The following is a 21,691-nucleotide window of genomic DNA, read 5'->3' as shown; positions in this document are numbered from 1 at the left end:
GAATCGAGTCCTCTCTCCATCCTCCGATGCTACTGCTGTTCCTGCCTCTGTGCTTGCTGCTGTCCTGGGAATTGATAAGAACTCCTTTTTGCAGACTCCCCCTGTCCTAGCTGCTGGCCTTGTTTCCCCAGCAGACAGACCCAACCTAACTCCTTGGTCTGTATCTGTAATCTGTTTCTTGCTCAGCAGCGCCTTTGCTGTTAAAAATAAGCCTGTGCCGCTGCTAAGCTGTGCCTTCCTGGACTGTATCCTAGGCCTCCGGCTTGCAGCCACCCCACTGCTGCAGCCACCCCCCCCAAAGGGCTGTACCCTGGGCACACACCACTCTGCCCTCTGGAATTGCTCCCCCTCCTGATCAAAGAATCAGCATAGTGTAAGGTGCACCTATTAGAATCAGGTTCTTAGTCTAGATAAGTTGTAATTTCATTTTGCATAGCTGTGGTTAAGTTAGGTTTAAAAAATTGTTTGTATTGTGCTCTGTAAGTTAGGTTTAAAAAAGAATTGTTGCATTGTGTTCTGTTACTTGCTAATTTGTGTAGTCTTGGTTAAGTTAGATCATAAATAAGATTTTGCTGTGTTCTGTATAACTGTGGTTAAGTCTGTCTTCCCGCTGCCCTAACCCACCCCCCCAAGTTTGCCCGTGTCTCTCCCCGAGCTCCCCAGTCATTCGTTGCAGTCTCTCTGCTGTTTAAACTTGCAGCCTGTCTGCTCTCTGTGTCTCCCTGAGTTTAAATCTCCCTCCGCAGCACCTCTGCTTTTGGTCTCTGCTCCACCACGTGCTCCTCTTCCCCCAACCCCCAACCTCATTCCTCTAACACTGCCTTTCTCTCTCTCTCTCTCTCTCTTTTAATCCCTTCCCCCACATGTTCACCCCACTCCTACTGCTGCCAAACCTCAATTGTATTACTGAAGTTTAGCATAAAAACCCGTTGGTTACCCTTTTTCTCTCTGACACACCTCACATTTTACATTTACACCACTGAGACACATTTTTACCTAAAGTTATTGGCTATTTAACACATTTTACCCATAACTGTTAGTTGGTTATATGCTGCTGTGACACACCCTTTACATAGAAATTGTTAGCTACCTGTTACATTAATACTTCAGTGTTACTTGGTTACCAACTGTATTGTACCCCACTGTATTGTACCCCACTATTGAAACCCCCTATATTATTTACTAAAATAGTCCCCAATTGTCTACCTTAACAAACGCCATACCCCTCACTATTGAATTTTCCCTGTTTTTGCATTTTCTTAATAAAGTTTATTTTGCACCCCACCAGTGCAGAAGTTGTCCCCCAATATCCTCTACCTGCTGGCAGGGTCAGGAGGTTCCTAGAGTTGTGTCTGGGACCAGAGATATTGGCTAGTGTCATTCTGTTGCACAATCCACTCAGCGGCTGGCTAAAAGTTCTCATTCACGTAGCTGGGAGCAGCTTACATGCTGGAGGCTGTGTGTGAATAGCCCAAGAGAGGGGGTTCTCACAGCAGAGCAGGGTAAGGCTGCCTCCTAGAGTGGAGGATTAGAGTGACCTAGTAGATCACTGGTCCAGATAGCACCAGAGAGAAATGTCATCCCCACAAACAATTTTCAGTTTCTTTTTTGGGCCAAAACTATTTGCCAAATTTGACCCAAAGAAAGTAGTTTTGGTACCCTCCAAAATGCATTTTTCAGTGAATTAGAATTGCTAGGATCTTGGGCTAGCTGCTGAGGATGCTTTCTGCTCCCCTACCCCAAGCATGGTTGAAAAAATGTTCCTACAGAGTGCACCCCTTCAGGTCTCAGGCTTTATGCCTCCACCTCCCGGGTGCAGAATTCTGTGATTCTCCCCCTCTTAGACTGGGCTGCAGCACATTGTGTATTGACCATGTTTACTCAGCAGATCTGACAGAATTCAGCACCTGCATGTCTTCTCTTCAGGAGCTGTGGCCAGCATTGAATGCAGCGATCACACAAATTTCTCAAGACAAAATATTGTTTAATCTTAACAGTGGGAACGAAGCGTAACATAAGAGAAGTTTGTCAGTCTGTTTGGTTTGTTTGTTTGAAGGACCGTGTGCTACAGCTGGCAGTTGGAGGTGGAGCTACTAGGAAGGTTTGAAAGCTAGAAGCCTCTGGTAATTGGCTGAGCCTTAACCAGTGGGCGGGGCATTCACGCAGGCCAGGGCTTTATAAAGCTGCGCACAAGCGACCAGGCAGCTTAGCGACCAGGAGCTGCTAACAGGGAGTTTTGGAAGGGGAGTAGGAAGGGAAGGGGGGTCCCTTGTCGGTCTCATCTGTGACCCATTGCTCCCCTGAACCTATAAACTGAGCCACATCCAAAACCTTTCTGTTTACAGCAGAGCAGAGCGGACAGGGAGCTGTAGAGGGGAATTTGAGAGAGTTTGACAGAGGGAGGCTTACAATGGTGAGGAGGACCCGCAACACCTGTGCCAGCACTGCTTCTGTCTCCTCCACCTGCGCCTGTAGCCAGACAGAGCACCAAAGCATGGATGCTTTTACCCAGATTCTGGTGTGGGCTTGCAAAGACTGTAATTTGCAATTTCCACTTACTGATATCCAGGCTGGGGGTGGCATCCAATGTGAAAGGTGCCTACTGGTGGAATCTCTCAGGCAGCAGGTGGGAGAGCTACAGGAGGAGGTGGCTAGGCTGAGGAACATCCATATCCATGAGCAATTCCTGGACAGTATCCATGTGGAGACAGCTGACGGTGCTGTCCCAGTTGACAGGACTACTGACACACCAGTGGAGGAGGAGGTGCCTCAGGGTGTATCTGACACACCAGTGGAGGAGGAGCCTCAGGGTGGACACAGCCAGCTGGTTACTTCTAGCAGCAGGCAGTGCTCCACCGCTGCAGCGAACCCTCCTGCTGTGGTAAAAGATAACCGTTATGCTCTTCTTGATACAGGAGAGAAGGAATCACCCCCAACAGTTAAGGAGGTGAAGCCTCGTACCCCTAAGGCTGGGAGGTCTGCTGCCACCGCTGATAAGAAACGTAGGGTAGTGGTGGTTGGAGACTCTCTGCTGAGGGGGACGGAGACACCCATCTGTCGCCCTGACCGTTCATCCCGGGAGGTATGCTGCCTGCCAGGGGCCCGTATCTGAGATGTTACAGAGGCATTGTCGGGGATTATCCGGCCTTCTGACTACTACCCCATGCTACTCATCCATGTGGGCACAAATGATACTGCGAGGTGTGACACTGAGCAGATCAAGAGTGACTACAGTGCTCTGGGAGTACGGGTTAAGGAGTTTGGAGCGCAGGTGGTATTCTCTTCGATTCTTCCTGTTGAAGGTAGGGGTCCGGGCAGAGACAGATGCATCGTGGAGGTGAATGCCTGGCTGTGAAGATGGTGTCGCCAGGAGGGCTTTGGCTTCCTCGACCACGGGATGCTATTCGAGGAAGGACTGCTAGGAACAGATGGCGTTCACCTTTTGAAGAGGGGAAAGGCCTTATTTGCACACAGACTGGCTAACCTAGTAAGGAGGGCTTTAAACTAGGTTCGACGGGGACAGGTGAGCAAAGCCCACAGGTAAGTGGGGAACAAGACCTGGGAGATGGGTTGGAAACAGGAGGGAGCACGGGCTATAATGGCAGAGAGGAAGGAGGGTCAGGGCAAAGCTGGGAGGCAAGATCAAACCAGTATCTTAGATGCCTATATACAAATGCAAGAAGTATGGGTAATAAGCAGGAAGAACTGGAAGTGCTAATAAATAAATACAACTATGACATTATTGGCATTACTGAAACTTGGTGGGATAATACACACGACTGGAATGTTGGTGTGGATGGGTATAGTTTGCTCAGGAAGGATAGACAGGGGAAAAAGGGAGGAGGTGTTGCCTTATATATTAAAAAATGTACACACTTGGACTGAGATGGAGATGGACATAGGAGACGGAAGTGTGGAGAGTCTCTGCGTTAGGCTAAAAGGGGTAAAAAACACAGGTGATGTTGTGCTGGGAGTGTACTACAGGCCACCTAATCAGGTGGAAGAGGTGGATGAGGCTTTTTTCAAACAACTAACAAAATCATCCAAAGCCCAAGATTTGGTGGTGATGGGGGACTTCAACTATCCAGATATATGTTGGGAAAATAACACCGCGGGGCACAGACTATCCAATAAGTTCCTGGACTGCATTGCAGACAACTTTTTATTTCAGAAAGTTGAAAAAGCTACTGGGGGGAAGCTGTTCTAGACTTGATTTTAACAAATAGGGAGGAACTTGTTGAGAATTTGAAGTAGAAGGAAGCTTGGGTGAAAGTGATCATGAAATCATAGAATTTGCAATTCTAAGGAAGGGTAGAAGGGAGTACAGCAGAATAGAGACAATGGATTTCAGGAAGGCGGATTTTGGTAAGCTTAGAGAGCTGATAGGTAAGGTCCCATGGGAATTAAGACTGAAGGGAAAAACAACTGAGGACAGTTGGCAGTTTTTCAAAGGGACGCTATTAAGGGCCCAAAAGCAAGTTATTCTGATGGTTTGGAAAGACAGAAAATGTGGCAAAAGACCACCTTGGCTTACCCTTGAGATCTTGCGTGACCTACAAAATAAAAAGGCGTCATATAAAAAATGGAAACTAGGTCAGATCACGAAGGATGAATATAGGCAAATAACACAGGAATGCAGAGGCAAGATTAGAAAAGCAAAGGCACAAAATGAACTCAAACTAGCTATGGGAATAAAGGAAAACAAGAAGACTTTTTATCAATACATTAGAAGCAAGAGGAAGACTAAGGACAGGGTAGGCCCACTGCTCAATGAGGAGGGGGAAACAGTAACGGGAGACTTGGAAATGGCAGAGATGCTTAATGACTTCTTTGTTTCAGTCTTCACTGAGAAGTCTGAAGGAATGTCTAATATAGCGAAGGCTTACAGGAAGAGGGTAGGTTTAGAAGAGAAAATAAGAAAAGAGCAAGTAAAAAATCACTTAGAAAAGTTAGATGCCTGCAAGTCACCAGGGCCTGATGAAATGCATCCTAGAATACTCAAGGAGTTAATAGAAGAGGTATCTGAGCCTCTAGCTATTATCTTTGGGAAATCATGGGAGACGGGGGAGATTCCAGAAGACTGGAAGGGGGCAAATATAGTGCCCATCTATAAAAAGGGAAATAAAAACAACCCAGGAAACTACAGACCAGTTAGTTTAACTTCTGTGCCAGGGAAGATAATGGAGCAGGAAATCATCTGCAAACACTTGGAAGGTGGTAAGGTGATAGGGAATAGCCAGCATGGATTTGTAAAGAACAAATCGTGTCAAACTAATCTGATAGCGTTCTTTGATAGTATAACGAGCCTTGTGGATAAAGGAGAAGCGGTGGATGTGATATACCTAGACTTTAGTAAGGCATTTGATACAGTCTCGCATGATATTCTTATAGATAAACTATGAAAGTACAATATAGATGGGGCTACTATAAGGTGGGTGCATAACTGGCTGGATAACCGTACTCAGAGAGTAGTTGTTAATGGCTCCCAATCCTGCTGGAAAGGTATAACAAGTAGGGTTCCGCAGGGGTCTGTTTTCAGACCGGTTCTGTTCAATATCTTCATCAACGATTTAGATGTTGGCATAGAAAGTACGCTTATTAAGTTTGCGGATGATACCAAACTGGGAGGGATGGCAACTGCTTTGGAGGACAGGGTCAAAATTCAAAATGATCTGGACAAATTGGAGAAATGGTCTGAGGTAAACAGGATGAAGTTCAATAAAGATAAATGCAAAGTGCTCCACCTAGGAAGGAACAATCAGTTTCACACATACAGAATGGAAGAGACTGTCTAGGAAGGAGTATGGCAGAAAGAGATCTAGGGGTCATAGTAGACCACAGGCTTAATATGAGTCAACAGTGTGATACTGTTGCAAAAAAAGCAAACGTGATTCTGGGATGCATTAACAGGTGTGTTGTAAACAGGACACGAGAAGTCATTCTTCCGCTTTACTCTGCTCTGGTTAGGCCTCAACTGGAGTATTGTGTCCAGTTCTGGGCACCGCATTTCAAGAAAGATGTGGAGAAATTGGAAAGGGTCCAGAAAAGAGCAACAAGAATGATTAAAGGTCTTGAGAACATGACCTATGAAGGAAGGCTGAAGGAATTGGGTTTGTTTAGTTTGGAAAAGAGAAGACTGAGAGGGGACATGATAGCAGTTTTCAGGTATCTAAAAGGGTGTCATCAGGAGGAGGGAGAAAACTTGTTCACCTTAGCATCCAGTGGTAGAACAAGAAGCAATGGGCTTAAACTGCAGCAAGGGAGATTTAGGTTGGACATTAGGAAAAAGTTCCTAACTGTCAGGGTAGTTAAACACTGGAATAGATTGCCTAGGGAAGTTGTGGAATCTCCATCTCTGGAGATATTTAAGAGTAGGTTAGATAAATGTCTATTAGGGATGATCTAGACAGTATTTGGTCCTGCCATGAGGGCAGGGGACTGGACTCGATGACCTCTCGAGGTCCCTTCCAGTCCTAGAGTCTATGAGTCTATGAGAAAATAATTTTTAAAACTACGAAGTGTCTACATACATGTCTATCTCACCTGGTGTCAAAGGTAGACCTACCTTATCCAGGGCCACCCAGAGGATTCCGAAGGCCTGGGGTCTTCGGTGGCGGGGGACCCCCGCTTCGGTGGTAATTTGGAGGTGCGGATCCTTCCACTCCGGAGTGGAAGGCCCCCCCACCGGCGAAGACCAGGAGTGGAAGAAGCTCCAGAGGCCCGGGATCCACTAGAGTTTTCTGGGGCCCCAGGAGCAAGTGAAGGACCCTGCTCCAGGAGCTCCGAAAAACTCTAGTAGGGACCCCTACGGGGTCCAGGGCAAATTGCCCCACTTGCCCACCCCTCTGGGTGGCCCTGACTTTATCCCAGATGCCCCAACCTCTGGAGTCTGGGCTCAGCTGAGCTGACCCTCTCTCTGAAGCTGTGTCTTTCAATTGAGCACTCAGTCCTACTGTCCTCTTTTCTGAGCCTGGTTAGACTGATGTGGGATTATACAATTTTATAATTGTATTTATATTATTTGAATAAATATACTTGGAACTGAAATAAGATTGACTTGTCTGTAATCCACAGAATCATCACTAGCTATTTTTGTGAAGAAAACTATCATATTTGTAACTGTCCTGACTTCTAGCAAAAGCAGCTCATTTTTATGATAGAGAACAACATTTGTAGAGGTAGTCAGGTGGTGGTCCTTTTAACCCACCTAAAATTTCAACAAGAACACATTTTTTTCCATTTGCACATTTGTTTTTCCATTTCCATTTTGGTTCCCAAAAAAATAAAACAAAACAAATTGGGGGAGGGAGGTGACAATGGATTAGTGTTTTTTTTTTTTTTTGTGAAAACCCAGGACATTTTCATCAAAGACCTGGACTTAATGATAAAAGTACTTCGGTGGAGAAAATGTCTTCTAATGTGAGAGAAACCAAGTATCGTGGAAAATGACCACCAACGAGTTGAGTTGATCAGACAGCCTGAGGCTCCTTTATTGATTAATCAGAGAATACATGCATATGCATGGAGAGACGACTAGTCCTCTAGCAAGAGGTAAGTCGCTCTCCCTTACAGCAGAGATACCTGTGTTTATAAAGCCTAAAACCGCAAATTATCATATGAGCTGGTACATCTGTCATTGCCTTATTTGGGTGATACATGACATGTTCTCAAAACAATTATTGCAAAAAGAGCTAAAATTGCTAAACTTGTTCCTTTGTATTTCCTCTTAGGAAGCTCCTTCTATTGCCAAGACCTTGACACCCCGGTTATTCCTCACTTGCGGTTTAAGCAGCTGGTTCTCAAGTAATTTTGGGGAACTTATGTTCCAAAAATACTTATTTGTTCTGTTAGTTGAGTTATTATGATTTATATTTTATGCTTGCAGGAGCTACTTAATAACCTATAATGACCCAACAGCTGTTAGTTTTCTGGCAGTGATAGACTGGTTATTTTAGGGATCTTCCAGTTTTTTAACCCCATATAGCAGCGATTTAGCAGCATTTAGTAATATAATAGTGTTATAATAGTGGTGTTAGGATAGTGTATAGTAAAATCAGAGAGTGAGCCTCAGGAGGGTTAGTGGAAAATCAACTTTCTTACTCTGCTATATGTTAGTGTGATTGAGGCCTAAGGCCTTGAAATGATTACGACCCTGATTATAACCCGGCTTTTGGGCCGGGGGTTAGTCTTCTTTATCACAAGTGGGTCACAAGTTGGTCCAATAAAAGATACTATCTCACCCACCTTAAATCTCTAGTATCCTGGGACCAGCCTGGCTACAGCACTTCTAATGAGAGACTCAGTCTAAGTTTCACTTCTGTCCAGCATGAACTAGATTGAGATGTCATGATAGTAGATTTTCAAAGGCATTTAAGGGAATTAGGCACTTTCAAAGGAGTTTAAGGGAATTAGGCACTCATATCTCATCAAACTTTAAGGTGGTTGGGTGCCTAACTCCCTTCAGTCTATATGTTTATCATCGTGCGCCACTGCTGCATATCTTTGTCTGATATGTGTTTAAGTAAGTGCATTTTTCATGTCTAAATATCAGTGACATCAGCCTTCAAGATCCATCACAAATGTCAAGCACTCAGCAGCTCATACCTGCTCTGCTGCATACCATCCAGCCATCTCCCTACTGGTTGTCCCCTATTACAATGACCCTCCACCATTCCTTCCATAATAACTTTCTCAAAGTTATTTCCATCTCCACACCTAATGTAACCAAAGTACATAAGTCTGTAGTTGTGATTTCCGACACCAGGGTCTGCTTCTCTGCAATAAAATTTCTAACATAGGCATTTGTCTTTATTTCTTTTTTTGTTTTTTCATATTTTTCCATCCATGAGATAAGCAGGAGTCTTCATCAGCACTGCATTTCAAAAGCTTCAATTTTCTTCTGGTCAGCAGCATTAACTTCCCACAATTCACATCCCCAAATTGCTATGGGAAAAAAAAAATTAGGCTTTTCCTCAGTCACAACTTCATGTTTCTTAGGTGTTAGGTATTCAACCATTGTCAGCCATGGTGTGTGGAACCTGATTTTAAAAAGCCTGGGTGACACACAGTCCCTGCATTGGTATAAGTATTTCAGTTAGGAGTATATATATTTTTAATCAAAATAATTATAGTTTAACTGGATCACCCTCTAGTAGGCTCAGTTTTAGTGATATAAATATACCCTTTCCATACTGTATTCAGCTATCCTGGTATAAAGACTTGGGGCCAGATTTCGAAAGGTATCCAGGCACCTAAAGATGCACATATTTCCCAGGGGGATTTTCACAAGTTTTCAAGCATGTTAGACACCTATGTTGCATTGGTTTCCAAGGGTGTTAGGCACCTAACTTGCTTAGATGGTTTTGAAAATAGCATACAAAGGTTCCTAAGTGCTTGAGTCACTTTTAAAAAAATGAGACTCAGGCTTCAGAGTCATTTGGGCATTGTTGAAAATAGTTCCCTAGATTATTAGCAATTTGTTGCTCTGGTGTCCAGCTGCACGTAGCCTGTAAAGGACTGATCTGCCAGAAGGGAATTCCCTACTGGTGCAATAAAGTCAGGAGAGTTAGAAACACCATTACCATCCTGCAAGTGCCAAAAATCCATACATAATAGTGCAGCTGAAATGATAATATTATGCCAAACTTTAGGTCTTTACTCAGGGTCAGATCCTCAACTGGTCTATGTGAGTCACATTAACATATACCAGATGAAGGCGTAATCCTCATTGGTTGCACAGTGCTTCCTCAAACACAGGTCCTACTCCTTCTCCTGCATCAGTTTCTATGAGTAGAGACTGAGTAAGCACCTCAACATTTGGCCCGGTGGCTCACAATTTATTTCTATTCTTGAGCCAAGTTCAGAAATCTTTACTAGTTACAATTTATTCATGCAAAGCTCAGGAAAGCATTTCCTCTGTTCTTTTGTGAGAAGGGACTAATTCCAGGAGAGGCTCATGGCTATGAATCCAAGGACTCCCTGGGTCACAGCTCCCCACTCATCTGGCTGACTTCAGAAGATCCCCTTTTTAGGCACTTAACTCTCCCCTTGCATTGTATAGGAAGCCTGAGCACCTCACTCGGGGTTGTGGTATCCATTAGGCAGCAGGGTGCCTAAACATTAAGCATTGCAATGATGAGTCTAAGACCCCTTTGTGGACTTTCACATTACTTGGGTGCCTAACTCCCCTAAGTGCCTTTGAAATTCTCACTCTATTAATCTGTCCATTGCTATACACACCATCTATCTTCTATATATCTACTTCAATGGGAATTGAAGGCACCCAGGTATTTTATATTAATTTTCTTTTTATTATAGCTTTTTATTATAAATATTTTTTTTCTTTTAGAATTTCAAATAGACTAATAATTCTGCCTCAACTTATCTTGTTTCAATGTATAGTATGTGATAGACCCAGACCAGTTGGGTACGGCAGAATTGCAGAAGGCAGATATACTGGCCTCTGGATTAACAGTTTTCTGTTCCCTGACAGACCAGAGCAGGGGCTGCTCCAAGCTAATGAGAACACCTGACTCTAATTAACCTGCAAAGAGTCAGATGAGGCTGTTAAGCTAATGTGACCACCTGACTCTAATTAAGACCCCACTGATTCTATAAAAAGGACTCACTCCAGTCAGGCAGAGGAGAGCCAGAGCAGAGGAAGTGTGGCTGATTAATGAAGACACCCTCAAACCATCGTTAAGAGAGCCCTATGGAAAGAGTGAAGAAGGGAGAAGCAGGAGAGCTGTAGGGAAGTGGCCCAGGGAAATGTAGCAACTCTGGCAGTGAAAGATTGGCTGCCAACAGCTGCTACCATTAGGGTCCCTGGGCTGGAACCCGGACTAGAGGGTGGGCCCTGGTTCCCCCCAACCCACCACTACAGGAACATCTCCTGGGAGGGGAAGTCAGGCCCCTGTCCGGACAGGAGGCTAAACTGTTCTGAAATAAGCCCCCAGGGACAACAGAGACTTTGGGAGTTCTCTCACCAACCTCCTTGCTGGCCTATGATGAAAAGGGCTCAGTAGACTGTAACGCTGGCCCTAGAGAGAGAAGGGCTATTTGGAGGGTCACAGTGAGCCACTGAGGATAGCATAAACGGCCTAGAAGTGCAGGACCCATGGGGGCTAGGTCAGAGCTCTGCCACAAATAATAAAAAAAAATCATATACTTAATACCAATTCACATCAGTTCGTTCATGTGGGTCTATGTTTTAAGCTGCTTATGAATTCATTTTAGAGATACATATGAATGTTCAGTGAGGTACATAGGTTTTAAATGTATATTTGTTACATTTAGGTAGTAACATAGGTAGACAAGCCCTCAAAAGAGTATATCTACATCAGAATACTCAGAGATAATTATCATACAAATATGTACAATGTACATAGTTATTTAGTCAATATTGTTATACTCGGACCCTCAAGTAGTTATAGAAGAGTATTTAACACAGTTATTATTTTACATATCAAATATATAGTATATTTGGTGCATACTTAATGCAGGAATTACTGGACTGAATTTGCTGGCCTGTGCTCAGCAGGAGTTTAGACTGGATTATCATGGTGGTCTCCTATGGCCTTAAAAAGGAATATATGATATACATCCTGAAGCTATAATCAGTGCTCCTAGCGTAGACACCTGCACCTATGCAGAACATAATAGAAGCTAAGATCTTCCTCACAGAGCCGTTGTGTGGCACGAGCAATGTAGGTTTGTAAAGCTCTATCAGAGTATTCGACAGAAAGTCATTCACAAGTGCTGAGAATTGTTGTTTGAAATTGGGTCAGGGAGTCTGGGGAAATGCACTCAAGAGACAGCCAAACATGTCTGCACTGGAGTGATAGAGCAGGAGAAGAGGCAGCTGATTGCACTTTACTGTAGAACTGGTGGGAATTTTTACATTATTGAAATTTTGATGAAAACTGTTAGGTTTACACATGCAAGGTGGAAATGTTATGAAATATTTCTCCTTGTCAACCACATGTATATTTTTTCCTCTAACATTTCAAATTTTGAAGATAGAATTTGGAGATAGCACTTTTATTAAATATTCTCTTTTGTTTTTCAGTCAACGTGCAATCTGGTCAAAAAGTTTTGAATTTTAGAAGTTAGATACAAAAATCCTTAAAATTTAGATTAAAATAGTGGATTTTTTAAAAAATACAATTTTTCCTGCCCGTTTTCCCACCAGGTATAGAAAAGGTCATTCCCCCACCCAATTGCAAAATGTCAATGAAGAAAAGAGGGCAAGCTGGGAGAAATTCAGGAAACTGCTGGTGGATTTCTCTTATTCTTCCCTTTTTTACTAACTCTCCTTTTTTTCTCTAATTTCTCCAGTTGTGTGAAAAGATGCTCTTCTCTATTGTTTTACTAAAGGCTTCCTTCACCTCTTTGTTCCTCAGGTGTATATTATTGGGTTAAATACAGGCATCACGAACTTGTACATGAGGGAAATCATCTGATCACTCTCTCGGCTGTAACTAGACTTGGGCTTCAAGTAGGAAATTAGGGCCGTTCCATAGAACAAAATCATCACCATGAGGTGGGAGGAGAACGTGGAGAAATCTTTATTGATGTAGGACAAGATTATCAACAGGAAAGGTCTCATGATGAACAGCACAGGCATGGCCAAGAAAACAATCCTGATCTTGGACATGTCTGTGCACACCATCTTCACCATTGGTGGGATGTCACAGAAGAAATGGTGGATGCGGTTGGAGCCGCAGAAGGACTGGCTGAAGATCCACGTGGTCTGAACCACTTCCACCAAGATGCTGATGACGCATGAGGTGGCTGCTAGCTGCCTGCACACCCAACTACTCATGATGGCTGTGTAGTGCAAGGGATGGCATATGGCCACATAATGATCATACGCCATGGCTGCTAGGAGACAGCATTCAGAGAGGCCAAGGACGTTGAAAACATACATCTGGGATGTGCAGCCTGCCATTGAAATGCTCTTATGCTCCACCAGGTAGTGACTCAGAATCTGAGGGCTAGCTCAGTGGTTTGAATATTAGCCTGCTTAAACCCAGGGTTTTGAGTTCAATCCTTGAGGGGGCCGGTTGGGGACTCATCCTGCTTTGACCAGAGGATTGGACTACATGATCTCCTGAGGTTCCTTCCAAGCCTGATATTCTATTTCAGGGGTTGGGAACCTTTCAGAAGTGGTGTGCTGAGTCTTCATTTATTCACTCTAATATAAGGTTTTGCGCGCCAGTGAAACATTTTAAAGTTTTTCGAAGATCTCTTTCTATGTCTATAATATATAACTAAATAATTATTGTATGTAAAATAAATAAGGTTTTTTAAATGTTTAAGAAGCTTCATTTAAAATTAAATTAAAATGCAGAGCCCCCTGGACTGGTGGCCAGGACCTAGGCAGTGGGAGTGCCACTGAAAATCAGCTTGCGTGCCGCCTTCAGCACACATGCCATAGGTTGCCCATCCCTGTTCTATTTCCAAGAAGGACAGGGTCACAAGGAGGAAATACATGGGGTGTGAAGAGGTCGGTTGAGTTTAAGCAGGAGGATAATGAACAAATTTCCCCCCAGAATGATGAGGTGTAGGTAGTTTGAAACACCACAAATAGAAGAATATGCAGCTCAGCAAGGTACAAAAACCCCACCAAGGATGCTCTGGTTCTGGCCACGGTCTCTCTCAGAATGGGTCCTCTTCAGGGGTAACAAACAGACTCTGGAGCTGAACCTGAAGAACCCCAAATATGTGAATGTTAACGATACAATTAGTAGTAGTTTCTCATCTGTTGGAATCCTTCAAACAAAAAGCTGCTGCCATTATGTATATAAATATGCAACTGAGCCTCATTATCAGGAAATAATAACTTGAAATCATTAAAGCTATGCTAATGTACATTGGCAGAGGATCCAGCCCATTAACAGAAATGATGTTATACTCATTTACTCTAGCTGGGGATCTAATTCTTATGCCTCAGAGCATTTACCCTCCCCCCACCCATCTACATGAGAATTCAAAATGGGACCAGTCTTTTTGCCTTTGGGAATATTTTTTCTACAACCATGTTTACTAAATAGAATTTCCAAAATGCAGGCAAAATTCTGATCTCATCCATGCTTTCATCATGACAAGAGTTAAACTCATGTTAAGTATTCCCACTGAGGTCATAACTCACATAAGTAAGGACTGTGTTTAAAGCCCTTGGAAGTATGAAAAGCAGTTTGGGTCAACTGCATCTCAGATAAAAGAATAGTGAAATCAATGGAGGATTTTGGCCCTTGGTGTGCTAAATATATTATTCTTCCCTAAATATTAAAGAGGAATTTAAATCATTGCTGCCATTATCACAAGAGCATCCTAAATGCCTTGCTTTCTCTCATTATACAAAAGAAGACCTAGGGTCAGTTCCTCAGCAGGTGTAAACCCTCATGGCTCCATTGATATCAGTAGAACCATGCTGATTTACACCAATGGAGGACCTTTGTCTCAGACCCTTGCTATAAGGAGCTTGCAATAAGAAAGATCTGACAATTTAAGAAAAGACTTTTTCTGCAGACATTTACTTCAAGATTATTTATTGAGAAGGAATTTCATACTAATGGACATTACAGTGAAAAGGCAAAATTGAAATAAAAAATATTGATAATTATTCTTAGCATCTTCAATGTCTGGGTCACAAAGCAATGCATCTAACAGTAGTGAGCTACTAAGGAAGAAAATGGGGGTCGGAAGGTAAAGGGACTTGGGCAAAGTCACAGTGAGTCAGCATCCCCAGAAATGGAACTGAGGTCTTCTGACATCAAATATGCCATGACCAGAGGACCATTCCCGTGGATATTCAACACACATAGACACACATAAGGAAGGGCACACCCCCTGCAGCAAGGGGCAGCAGGGAAACACACGCGCACACACACACACACACACACACACACACCAGGGCTCTTTCTCTCCATCGATGGGCAACAGGGTCTCTCTAACACGCACAGAACAGGTCTCATCCCTTCTAGCAGCAGGCAACAGGACACACAGACACACACACACTGGAAATCAAATAGGGAAAAGGAAATCAAACAATCTAAGCAAACAGTGATGGCCCACTGTGCAAAGTGCATTATATAGAACAATTTAAGGCAAATGGGAAGATTTTGACCAAATAGGAAGACTTGGAAAAGTTGTTGTGAAGTCAAAAGTATAACTGGGTTCAAAATATAATTAGATAAGTTCAAGGTCCATCCATGGCTTTTAGTCAAGATGGTCAGGGATACAACCCCAGGATCTGAGTGTCCCTAAGCCTCTGACTGCCAAAAGCTGAGACTGGATGACAGGGGATAGATCACTTGGTAATTGCCCTGTTCTGTTCATTCCCTTTGAAGTACCTGGCATTGGCCACTATCGAAAGAGAGGATACTGGGCTAGATGGAACTTTGGTCTGATCCAGTATGGCCATTCTTATGTTCTTAAGCAAAGGGCCTGACATATGATTAGATGAGGAGAGAATGTTGGATTAGATGGAGAGAGAAAGATAGATTCATAGATCAAGAGATGAACTGATATTCTAACAGATAGATTGTCAGAGGGATTTGACTAGGTAGATACACACACACACACACGCACACACAGATACATGCACTTGAGCATGTGTATGAATGTACACACACTCATGTTTACACACACACACACACACACACACACACACACACACACACATAGTGTTCTGTATGCCTGCATGGAAAATTCAGATGAAGAAAGCAATGATCTGACCTTGCTCCACTGCAGTCTCCAGCAGAATGCCCAGTGGACGTCAGTGTGACAACTATTGGGGGCTTAAATAATTCAGTCATAGCCTACATTTTTAAGAAGAGTGGTTTGCTATCCTAGCTTGAAAGGACTAAATGTGTGAAAGGAAAGAGAGGTGTATTTATTCCATCCACTGGCTTTTGGGATGTAATCCCTGAAGGAACATTCTTATGATATTTCTTTGAGGACGAACAATACTGACTTGAACTAGTTAGGCAAAAGCAAAACAAAATTCACTCAGCCAACCATTTCATACGAAGTCTGATGATGATGATGTGTATTTTCTAGATGAGAATTGCAATGCAGTTTTACTATAACTGGGGGGAGGGATGCTGTCCATTTCCTCTAATGGGAGTACTTTATTTTTAGTAGGATTGAATCACCCTTCATTGCCTGCAGTCCGTTCCCCCTAATCCCATGCATTGTCATTTTCCAGGTTAGTTGTCCTTGGCGGGGTTTTTCAAAGGGGTCTTAGGGAGTTAGGTATCAAATTCCCATAGGTATCAACTTCAATAGGAGTTAGATGCCTAACTTCCTTAGGTTCTTTTGAAAAGTCCAACAAATAGAATCTGTGAATTTTTCCTAAAGGACTTAATAAAAAAAATAAACCTCTTGCCCCAAAGCCAGGTCTTGATTAAGCTGCTAATAATTACATCAAGACCATAGGCCTCAATCATACTAACATATAAAATATAAAAAAATAATCATTATTAACACGCCTGAGGCTAACTCTCTAAGAAACAAAATTGTTTAAAAGGGAAAGTAACCAGTCCATTACTGCCAGACTGTACTAACAGCTTTTTAGTTCATTATAGTTCATTAAGTTGCTTGTGCAAGCATCAATAACTCATGATAACTTAACAAAAGGTACAAACAATATATATTTCTGAACACAGGTTCCTCAAAAAGCTTAAGCAACAAGCAACTGCTTAACCGCAAGTAGGGGAAAAGCCAGGTGTTAAAGTCCTGACAATCAAAAAAACCTTTTTATAAAAAAGTAAAAAGAAACAGGCCTGCAATTTTAGCTAATGTATAATATATTAATAGCAATTGTTTTCAGCAAATGTTTTTAGCAAATGTCATGTATTAGCCAAATAAGGTAATAACGAATGTGTAAGCTCATATAATAATTTGCGGTTTTAAACTTTAAAAGCACAGGTATCACTAATGTAAGGGAGAGCGACTTACCCCTTGCTAGGGGACTTGTCGTCTCTCCGTGCGTACGCATGTATTCTCTGATTAATCAATAAAGGAGCCTCAGGCTGTCTGATCAACTCAGCACGGTGGTGGTCATTTTCCACGACAATTTGGTGCATTGGCCGGGAACCCACGAAAGGGCTTCTCCTGGATCGGAGAACCACAGGCAGTTTCCTTCCAACCCCAGGGCCCAATTAAAAGGTAAAAGACCTTTTGAAATCTCTGAAGGGGCTTGGCAGGGGACTGGTCTGTAGGCTCCGGTTTGGGGTAAGTCACAAGCTGGGTTCAAACTTTTAGTCATCAGACAGACCTGACGCCCTTTTTCTGGGGTTTCCAGGTCATATAAGTCTTAAAGGTATGAAGTCTTTCCAAAAACTCCTAAGGTTTTAAAGGTATTGCCGGCAGCCCACGGACCATGCTCCTTTTGGTCCGGAGAGTCCTGATCTGCTCCTGGGCTAGTACGCCCTGGGAGTTGATCGGGGATCCCCTTCCTACTAGGTTTGGTGGGGATCCGGGTTCTGAGGTTTCTCGCCTTGACAGCTGTGTCAAGAAAGTGCCTGTGTATGTGTATGTGAGGGCCAAGCGGCCAGTGTGAATGCAGCTGTGGGAAGACGCCCCGAGCCTCCTGCAAAGCGAAAGCTCATGACCGGGAGTGTCTCGAAAGCAAGCCCCACAGCTGAGCTTGGAGAGATTGCGAAGCTTCCCAGCTGGCAGGCCTTGGTAAGTGGCTAGCCTGTTGGGTGCTTGTATGTTTCTCCGTCCTTTTTCCCTTCCCTTCCATGACCTGTGACCGCTCCTCGAGCTCTGTCCTCCCAGGACCGCAGGGTCCCTTTCTTTGCCCACTGGAGCCATAAGCTCCCTTCCCTTCTCGGAGAGGAGGGAAGCCCCCAGGAAACCGCACCGCTGGGTCCATAGCCTCAGAAGCATCGTTGGCTTAAAGGCTGGTGCTCTGGGCTGGCGACAGGCGTGCGGGGACCGCGGGTTGTCTGGAAAGAAGCCCTTCCCATCCTTTACCTCCTTCCTTGTAGGTACCTGCTGTATTGCTGGTCAGCGAAAGCCTATTCCTATTTCCCCTGCCCAGGGCAGATAGAGAAGCCATTGGTGTTAGAGCCGTGGTAATCCTGATCAGCGTTCCCTTGTGTGAGTGGCTTGAGTGAAAGAGGGCTGAAGTAAGAATGGGGTCTGGTCAATCTAAAGGGATTCCTATCCCACCAAAAGGCACTCCTGCTGCTTATATGTATGTGCACCGTGGCCCGTCGACATGTAAATATTTGCAGAAATGGAATTGGTATACCAGAGATAACCCAAAATTGCAATTTCCCGTAGAGGGAAGTTTTAATCTTAACAGGATCGTGCACCTCCGGGGTGCCCTTCTTACCAATTCTGTAAAACAGGGACAGTTCGATGCTTATTTTGAATGGCATGATGAAATGGGTAAAAGACGTCAGGAATCCCAAGTTAGGGGTCTAAAAGATACCCAAGAGAAATTAAAAACTCAACTTAAGGAAGCACAAGAAAAATTAAATAGTGCTCAAAATATGTCCAACTCCTCTTTACTAGATGTGGTTCCCCTCTGCCCATCCAAACCCTGCCCAAAACCGACTGCCCCAAAAAAGATTTACCCTTCCCCATCTTCTGATGAACTAATTAAATTGTTCTCAGAATATCGGCAATGGCCAGATAATCCTGCTCCTAATCCTCCTCCATATAATCAGCCTGTTAAAGGTGGGGGTGGAACAGGATCTGGAAACGGAGGGAGCCTTCAGGACTCTGCCTCCTCAACTTCCCCAGGTTCTAATAGACCCACACCTTCTACGACCCCTCCAAGCGAACCCTCATATCAGTCGACTCTGTCACCAGAGTTGAGTGAAGCCCTTGGTGTACTAAAAACTGGAGAGCTGTTGATGACCAGGTGGCAACTTGAGGCGAGTAGAGAAAACGTAGAATGGGAGGAGGGGGATATTGACTGGGAAAAGGTGTCTCCAGAATCTCCGTTACGGCGGTTGTCGGGTACTATAGCTGAAATGAAGCAGCTCATGACATCGCCACAATATAAATCCATTTTAGAAAATCCCTCTCCCGACCGTGATTTTGTAGCCCTTCACACTCGCCGTAGGACTTGGCTACGTAAAGCTGCACACATAAAACCCCCGCCCAAGACCGTTACCAACTTTTCCCTTCGTCAATTGCCAGGCCAAGGAGGGTTAGTAACTGTACATGCCCCCTGGTCACCTGGTGATCTTTACAACCTTATTGAAAAGTTTCCAAAAATTAGGGAAGATCCCGTTAAATTCCAAGAACAATTGGGTATGATAGTCAGGTGCTATAACCCCTCACATGCTGATATGCACCAACTGTTATCAGCTATTGTGCCCAAAAAAACTCTTACCCGCCTCTATGCAAGGGCAAATTGGCCAAAGGACCCAGATGCTATAACTGCGGTCCAATTTAACCAGGCAAAAAATGACTTAGTTAAAAAAGTTCTTTCCGTATGCCCAAAGAAAACGGACTGGACAAGGATAAACGCCTGTAAGCAAAATAAGGGAGAAAATCCAGCTAACTTTATGAAGCGTATTAAGCAAGTTTTTAAAAGGTATTCGGGGATTAAAAATGCGGAAGCTACAGCTACGCAGGCAATAGTGGCTGCCTTTGTGCAAGGACTCCTGTCAAAGGTGGAAAAGCAGTTAAGGATTAATATAGTAGATTGGGAAGGTAGAAATTTGAAAGGCATCCTGGCAGCGGCACAGCATTTTCACCGTCAGTTAAAAAAAAAAAAGGATGAAACGGAATCTAAGCTTATGGCCTTGCAAATCCAAAATATGCAAGAATCCACTGGGAAAGGGCCCAGGCGGAGACCAAAACAGGCAGTAACAAAAGCTCAACCTTATACTAAAAATAACCCCCTGGCCAACCCTAGCCCCACGGCCTGCTTCTTATGTGGGCAGGAGGGACATTGGAAAGCCAATTGCCCTCGGCTGGGAAATATCCAGTGCAAATATTGCAAAAAGGAGGGACACCTTATTAAAAACTGCCCCACGCGACCCCCTAGACAGTATCCGAAGCAGAAGGGGTTGCCTTGTCCTGCTCCGCCGCCCCCGGTCTTTGATTATTAGGAATGCCAGGAGACCAATAACATCGTCGTTGCTCCCCTTATTCATGTGGATCAGGCTGGTCCAACAGTTTCTTGTCTAATAAATGGTGTCCCTACCCCTTGCTTGGTAGATACAGGAGCTTCTAGGTCTACCCTAAGGGCACAAGACTTCTCCACTGTGCCCCTTTCTTCCAAGGTTGTGACTGCCATGGGGGTAGGAAATACTCCTATTCCTCACCCTGTGTCCTCCCCCTTATCTATATCTATTGGTCCTCTTTCTGCTAACCATGCCTTCCTCCTCAGTTCCTGTTCCCCTGTAAATCTTCTAGAAAAGGACTTGTTGTGCAAACTCAATTGCACTATCTTTTGTTCCCCGGACGAGGTATTTTTAGAGGTTCCAGATTTGGCTCACAACGAGGTTCTAGGCCTCCTTCAAATTAATCAAGCCTCAGATCGGGAACCTGAACCCAGTCCTTCCTTGTTGCAACAGGAACTACTGGCGAAGGTACCCCCTCACTGTGGGCTAAACATGCAAACCAAGTAGGACGCATTTGTTCTGCTCAACCTGTTAAAATTTGTCTAAATCCAAGCAAGCCTCTTCCTAGAGTCTGGCAGTATCCCCTCTCTCGGCAAGCGGAAAAGGGAATTCGCCCGGTACTCTCTGCCCTGCTCAAACAAGAAGTCATAGTACCAACAGTAAGTGAGTGTAACTCTCCCATTCTTCCTGTGCGGAAACCCAGGAAAAATACCTGGCGATTCGTGCAGGATTTGCGTGCCATTAATGCTGCTGTCCTCCCGACTTTTCCAGTGGTTCCCAATCCTGCTACTATTCTTTCTTGTATACCTCCAACCGCCCAGTATTTTTCTGTAATTGATTTGTGTTCTGCTTTCTTCTCTATCCCCATTCATCCAAATAGTCAGTTCCTTTTTGCTTTTACTTATCAGGGTGCTCAGTATACTTGGACCAGATTACCCCAAGGCTATACTGAATTTCCTACTATCTTTTCTCAAATCTTAAAGAACGATCTGGATGATATCCTATTTCCAAAAGGGTCCGTCCTGATCCAGTATGTTAATAATTTGTTACTTGCATCCGACTCCCTGAAAGCTTCAAAGGCGGATACATTAGTTTTACTCCAAGCCCTAGCCCAAAAGGGTCATAAGGCTTCAAGAGAAAAGTTACAACTCTGCCTCCCCATGGTTCACTATCTGGGTCATGATATTTCCGCAGGTAAACGTGCCTTGTCCTCTTCGCGGGTACAGGCAATTCAAAGAATCCCTAGGCCGATCACAAAAAAGCAGCTCAGAGGATTTCTGGGAATGGCAGGCTATTGTAGACAATGGATCCTGGGTTATGCGTCTCTTGTACGGCCCTTACAAGATTTAACTCTCATAACAATCACTGACCCTATTCCATGGCCTGTAGAAGCGAAAAAGCATTCCAGCAACACAATTTGCTTTGGCCAAAGCCCCCGCTCTAGGCTACCCTTTATAGAAACCTTTCACTCTGTCTGTCACGAAAAGGAGGGCTCAGCTCAGGGTGTTCTTACTCAAACTCATGGATGAAAAATAGACCTATTAGCTTATTTCAGTTCCTCATTGGATCCGGTAGCAGCTGGGCTACCC

The 21,691-nt window shown here is 43.9% G+C and overlaps 1 protein-coding gene and 1 pseudogene across 1 annotated transcript in view; both read right to left on the bottom strand.

The window, feature by feature from the left end:
- The window catches only part of LOC127032480 (olfactory receptor 12D1-like), a 411,893-nt gene that overhangs the window by 109,341 nt on the left and 280,861 nt on the right, over positions 1 to 21,691 (bottom strand). The window lies entirely within an intron of this gene.
- Positions 12,324 to 15,821, bottom strand: LOC127033069 (olfactory receptor 10A4-like; annotated as a pseudogene).

This window comes from Gopherus flavomarginatus, chromosome 12 (genome assembly GCF_025201925.1).
Source record: "Gopherus flavomarginatus isolate rGopFla2 chromosome 12, rGopFla2.mat.asm, whole genome shotgun sequence".
In the NCBI taxonomy this organism is placed as follows: Eukaryota; Metazoa; Chordata; order Testudines; family Testudinidae; genus Gopherus; species Gopherus flavomarginatus.
This window is presented reverse-complemented; position numbering and strand designations above follow the sequence as displayed.